Raw genomic sequence first — 7,922 nt, forward strand, 5'->3', positions numbered from 1 at the left:
TGTATAGGTATAGGCTGTATGTATGTATGTGTATAGGCTGCATGTATGTGTATGTATGTATGTGTATAGGCTGTATGTATATATGTGCATAGGCTGTATGTATAGGTATAGGCTGTATGTATGTATGTGTATAGGCTGTATGTATGTGTATAGGCTGTATGTATGTGTATAGGTATAGGCTGTATGTATGTATGTGTATAGGCTGCTGTACACACCAGGCATCCTGTGACTAGGAATAAAAGGAATAGGTCTGTTCCAGTCTCCTCACCTCTTAGCCCAGCATTGTCTCCCCAGAGGATGCACCAATATGTTAATATTTGTCTTTTTCCTTGCTTAATTGTTTTTTGTTTCATTAGGAAAAACATTGTTAGATCCTTTCTCTGCTAATTCTTCACCATCATAGTGAACCCCAGTCTGTAGTGTAATGTAGAGAACCTGCTGGAATGTACTGATAACATCATTTATCTATGGGGAAGGAGATCATCAAATATTGATGTCACTGTCTGGTTTAAATCCCATTTGTAAAGTTATCATTCAGTTATTGGTATAATCCTTATATACATCTCTCTATATACATACATTTATTTCTATACCATATTATTTACATATAATTTATCCTATGCATTTCTATCAGGCCTTATTTATAGAATTGTGCAATTGTAAAAATAATAAAACTGTTTTTTTCTATCAGTTGTAGCTTTGTGTAATACGAGTACATATTTTATCAGTGTATCTGCATTATATTATTAAAACAAAGGTTACATTCAAACTGTGTTTTTTCAATATGGTATATTGTTATATTGTTTACGTATACGGTGCATTTTGTAGTATTGCTATATTGAATATTTATATTTTTGTCTTGAGTAGTTTTGTTAAATTGTGTATGCGTGCTACCCCGTGTTATATTTCTATACTTAACCCCGTATGTTAAAGGGGTACTCCGGTAGAAAACGTTTTTTTTTTTAACCCCTTAACGACGCAGGACGTATATTTACGTCCTGCGCCGGCTCCCGCGATATGAAGCGGGATCGCGCCGCGATCCTGCATCATATCGCGCCGTTCCCGGCGCTCATCAACGGCCGGGACCCGCGGCTAATACCACACATCGCCGATCGCAGCGATGTGCGGTATTAACCCTTTAGAAGCGGCGGTCAAAGCTGACCGCCGCTTCTAAAGCGAAAGTGACCCGGCTGCTCAGTCGGGCTGTTCGGGACCGCCGCGGTGAAATCGAGGCGTCCCGAACAGCTGACCGGACACCGGGAGGGCCCTTACCTGCCTCCTCGGTGTCCGATCGGCGAATGACTGCTCCGTGCCTGAGATCCAGGCAGGAGCAGTCAAGCGCCGATAACGCTGATCACAGGCGTGTTAATACACGCCTGTGATCTGTGTAAAAGATCAGTGTGTGCAGTGTTATAGGTCCCTATGGGACCTATAACACTGCAAAAAAATGTTTAAAAAAAAGTGTTAATAAAGGTCATTTAACCCCTTCCCTAATAAAAGTTTGAATCACCCCCCTTTTCCCATAAAAAAAATAAAACAGTGTAAAAAAAAAAATAAATAAACATATGTGGTATCGCCGCGTGCGTAAATGTCCGAACTATAAAAATATATAATTAATTAAACCGCATGGTCAATGGCGTACGCGCAAAAAAATTCCAAAGTCCAAAAAAGCGTATTTTGGTCACTTTTTATACCATTAAAAAATGAATAAAAAGTGATCAAAAAGTCCGATCAAAACAAAAATTATACCAATAAAAGCTTCAGATCACGGCACAAAAAATGAGTCCTCATACCGCCCTGTACGTGGAAAAATTAAAAAGTTATAGGGGTCAGAAGATGACATTTTTAAACGTATAAATTTTCCTGCATGTAGTTATGATTTTTTCCAGAAGTACGACAAAATCAAACCTATACAAGTAGGGGATCATTTTAACCGTATAGACCTACAGAATAATGATAAGGTGTAATTTTTACCGAAATATGCACTGCATAGAAACGGAAGCCCCCAAAAGTTACAAAATCGCGTTTTTTCTTCGATTTTGTCGCACAATGATTTTTTTTTCCGTTTCGCCGTGCATTTTTGGGTAAAATGACTAATGTCACTGCAAAGTAGAATTGGTGGCGCAAAAAATAAGCCATAATATGGATTTTTAGGTGGAAGATTGAAAGGGTTATGATTTTTAAAAGGTAAGGAGGAAAAAACGAAAGTGCAAAAACGGAAAAACCCTGAGTCCTTAAGGGGTTAAACCAACTGGTGCCAGAAAGTTAAACAGATTTGTAAATGACTTCCATTAAAAAAATCTTAATCCTTCCAGTACTTATTAGCTGCTCAATACTACAGAAGAAATTATTTTCTTGTTGGAACACAGAGCTCTCTGCCAACATCATGAGCACAGTGCTCTCTGCTGACATCTCTGTCCATTTTAGGAACTGACCAGAGCAGCATATGTTTGCCATGGGGATTTTCTCCTACTCTGGACAGTTCTTAAAATGGACAGAGATGTCAGCAGAGAGCACTGTTGTCATGATGTCAGCAGAGAGCTCTGTGTTCCAAAACTAAAAGAATTTCCTATGTAGTATTCAGCAGCTAATAAGTACTGGAAGGATTAAGATTTTTTTTTTATAAGAGTAATTTACAAATCTGTTTAACTTTCTGGCACTAGTTGATTAAAAAAAAAACAGTTTTCCACTGGAGTACCCCTTTAAATTAATTTTGTTGCAATTTATCAAGTTATGTGGCTTTTTGTTATTATTGTGTATGTTGTATTGTGGGCTGTTGTTACATTGTATCAGTATATTTTGCCTTGTGTACTATTGTACTATTGTATGTGCTGGATTGTGTCTTATTGTTACAGTTTGTACAATAATGCTACATTTACATGTGTCTTCTGTTATGTGTAATAATATATTGTATCCAGTCAGTGTCTTATGTCAGGACACAGGTTGGAGCATAACTCGTCTTGTCCGGGATCAGATGGGCTGTCAGGGGGCTGTTCTGTGGATGACAGACTGGATCCAACACTTCTACCAGATAGTGCAGCTTCATCCATGTCCATTCACTGTACAGTCAGTATACAGAATACAGTATACAGAGTACAGTATACAGAATACAGTATACAGTATACAGAATACAGTATACAGAATACAGTATACAGAATACAGAATACAGTATACAGAATACAGAATACAGTATACAGAATACAGAATACAGAAAACAGTATACAGAATACAGAATAAAGTATACAGAATAAAGTATACAGAATACAGTATACAGAATACAGTATACAGAATACAGAATACAGTATACAGTATACAGACTACAGAATACAGACTACAGAATACAGTATACAGACTACAGAATACAGTATACAGAATACAATATACAGACTACAGAATACAGTATACAGACTACAGAATACAGTATACAGAATACAGTATACAGACTAAAGAATACAGAATACAGTATACAGTATACAGAATACAGTATACACAATACAGTATACAGACTACAGAATACAGTATACAGTATACAGAATACAGTATACAGAATACAGTATACAGAATACAGAATACAGTATACAGAATACAGTATACAGAATACAGAATACAGTATACAGAATACAGTATACAGTATACAGACTACAGTATACAGTATACAGAATACAGTATACAGAATACAATATACAGACTACAGAATACAGTATACAGACTACAGAATACAGTATACAGAATACAGTATACAGACTACAGAATACAGTATACAGAATACAGTATACAGAATACAATATACAGACTACAGAATACAGAATACAGTATACAGACTACAGAATACAGTATACAGACGACAGAATACAGCATACAGAATACAGTATACAGAATACAGTATACAGAATACAGTATACAGACTACAGAATACAGTATACAGTATACAGAATACAGAATAAAGTATACAGAATACAGTATACAGAATACAGTATACAGAATACAATATACAGACTACAGAATACAGTATACAGTATACAGAATACAGTATACAGAATACAGTATACAGAATACAATATACAGACTACAGAATACAGTATACAGAATACAATATACAGACTACAGAATACAGTATACAGACGACAGAATACAGTATACAGAATACAGTATACAGACTACAGAATACAGTATACAGACGACAGAATACAGTATACATAATACAGTATACAGAATACAGTATACAGACTACAGTATACAGAATACAGTATACAGACTACAGAATACAGTATACAGACTACAGAATACAGTATACAGAATACAGAATACAGTATACAGACTACAGAATACAGTATACAGAATGCAGTATACAGAATACAGTATACAGAATACAATATACAGACTACAGAATACAGTATACAGTATACAGAATACAGAATAAAGTATACAGAATACAGTATACAGAATACAGTATACAGAATACAATATACAGACTACAGAATACAGTATACAGAATACAGAATACAGTATACAGAATACAGTATACAGAATACAATATACAGACTACAGAATACAGAATACAATATACAGACTACAGAATACAGTATACAGAATACAGTATACAGACGACAGAATACAGTATACAGTATACAGAATACAGTATACACAATACAGTATACAGACTACAGAATACAGTATACAGACGACAGAATACAGTATACAGAATACAGTATACAGAATACAGTATACAGAATACAGTATACAGTATACAGACTACAGAATACAGTATACAGAATACAGTATACAGACTACAGAATACAGTATACAGTATACAGAATGCCGTATACAGAATACAGTATACAGAATACAATATACAGACTACAGAATACAGTATACAGAATACAGTATACAGACTACAGAATACAGTATGCAGACGACAGAATACAGAATACAGTATACAGAATACAGTATACAGACTACAGAATACAGTATACAGAATACAGTATACAGACTACAGAATACAGTATACAGAATACAGTATACAGAATACAGTATACAGACTACAGAATACAGTATACAGAATACAGTATACAGACTACAGAATACAGTATACAGAATACAGTATACAGAATACAATATACAGAATACAGTATACAGTATACAGACCTGCACACTGTGTCCTATCATTCACAACGATAGGATAATAGACAAGGAGTTTTACAAGTTATAGCACCGAGATAGATAGATAGATAGATAGATAGATAGATAGATAGATCATAGATAGATAATATATAGATAATGATATAGATAGATAGATAGATAGATAATAGATAGATGATTGATAGATAGATAACAGATAGATAATGATATAGATAGATAGATGATAGATAGATAATATATAGATAATGATATAGATAGATAGATAGATGGATAATATATAGATAATGATATAGATAGATAGATAATATATAGATAATAGATAGATAGATAGATAGATAGATAATATATAGATAATAGATAGATAGATAGATAGATAGATAGATGATAGATAGATAGATAATATATAGATAATGAGATAGAGAGATAATATATAGATAATGAGATAGATAGATATCTAGCTAGTGCTGTGTAGCTGTGTGATACAAATGATGAATATGATGTATATAATATATGTGATGTGATGTATATGATATATGTGATGTATATGATGTATGTGATGTATATGATGTATATGATTTATGTGATGTATATGATGTATGTGATGTATATGATATATGTTATGTATGTGATGTATATGATGTATGTGATGTATATGATGTATGTGTTATATGTGATGTATGTGATGTATATGATGTATATGATGTATCTGATGTATGTGATGTATATGATGTATATGATATATGTGATGTATGTGATGTATATGATGTGTGTGATGTATATGATGTATATGATGTATATGATGTATATGATATATGTGATGTATGTGATGTATATGATGTATATGATGTATGTGATGTATATGATGTATATGATGTATATGATGTATGTGATGTATATGATGTATATGATGTATGTGATGTATATGATGTATGTGATGTATATGATGTATGTGATGTATATGATGTATATGATATATGTGATGTATGTGATGTATATGATGTATGTGATGTATATGATGTATATGATGTATATGATGTATGTGATGTATGTGATGTATATGATGTATATGATGTATATGATGTATGTGATGTATGTGATGTATATGATGTATGTGATGTATATGATGTATATGATGTATGTGATGTATGTGATGTATGTGATGTATATGATGTATGTGATGTATATGATGTATATGATATATGTGATGTATGTGATGTATATGATGTATGTGATGTACATGATGTATATGATGTATATGATGTATGTGATGTATGTGATGTATATGATGTATGTGATGCATATGATGTATATGATGTATGTGATGTATGTGATGTATGTGATGTATATGATGTATGTGATGTATATGATGTATATGATATATGTGATGTATGTGATGTATATGATGTGTGTGATGTATATGATGTATATGATGTATGTGATGTATGTGATGTATATGAAGTATATAATATATATGATATATGTGATGTATATGATGTATATGAAGTATATGATATATGTGATGTGTATAATGTATATGAAGTATATAATATATATGATATATGTGATGTATCTGATGTATATGATATATGTGATGTATGTGATGTATATGATGTATGTGATGTATGTGATGTATCTGATGTATATGATGTATATCATGTATGTGATGTATATGATGTGTGTGATGTATATGAAGTATATAATATATATGATATATGTGATGTATATGATGTATATGAAGTAGATAATATATGTGATGTGTATAATGTATATGATGTATGTGATGTATATGATGTATATGAAATATATGATATATGTGATGTATCTGATGTATATGATGTATATGATGTATGTGATGTATATGATGTATATAATGTATATGAAGTATATAATATATATGATATATGTGATGTATCTGATGTATATGAAGTATATAATATATGTGATGTATCTGATGTATATGAAATATATAATATATATGATATATATGATGTATCTGATGTATATGATGTATGTGATGTATATGATGTATATGATGTATATAATGTATATGAAGTATATAATATATATGATATATGTGATGTATATGAAGTATATAATATATATGATATATGTGATGTATCTGATGTATATGATGTATGTGGTCTATATACTAGTCATGACTGTCCTGCTATTACTGGTGCATTGAGGAGGCCTTGCTGATAAGTCCCCTATCTATTGGGTGTAGTAAAGTATAATCCCAATATACCCCATTATTAGTGAAGCTCTGACTGTACAAGTGCTCAATCTGTCCGGATTGTATTTCCCATTTATTTGTGAGTCTCCTGTACACCAGAGCTGGGATTAGGGGGCAGCAGTGGTGTAATCCGGGTGATGTCCTGTGCAGTCACACTAATCAGCGCTATTCCCCGGGGTCAGGCCGCCCCCTGCTGTCAATCACACACACTCATTCACAGGCGCCATTGTTCCCTGCTACGTCACTTGCCTTCCTCTCATATCCTGGGACAATGGGGGCAGCCTCTGATCATTCACACGGAATCTGCCCATTATCTGGGAGAATGCTCAGTCCTGATCTTTACAGGGAGATTCCGTTTGGTGGATCCCAGTCTCCTCTGTGCCCAATGGTCTGGGCATCTACAGGGCCCAAGACATGTATGGCCTCTGCCAAAATACCTTTACTGGTTTATATGAATATTCAAAATTTAGGAGATTGTTTATAAATACAGACTACAGTGTATCCAAAGCAGCCATTCAGGACAACAATGTATCTAATACACTGCACACAT

This window comes from Hyla sarda, chromosome 5 (genome assembly GCF_029499605.1).
Source record: "Hyla sarda isolate aHylSar1 chromosome 5, aHylSar1.hap1, whole genome shotgun sequence".
NCBI classification, from domain to species: domain Eukaryota; kingdom Metazoa; phylum Chordata; class Amphibia; order Anura; family Hylidae; genus Hyla; species Hyla sarda.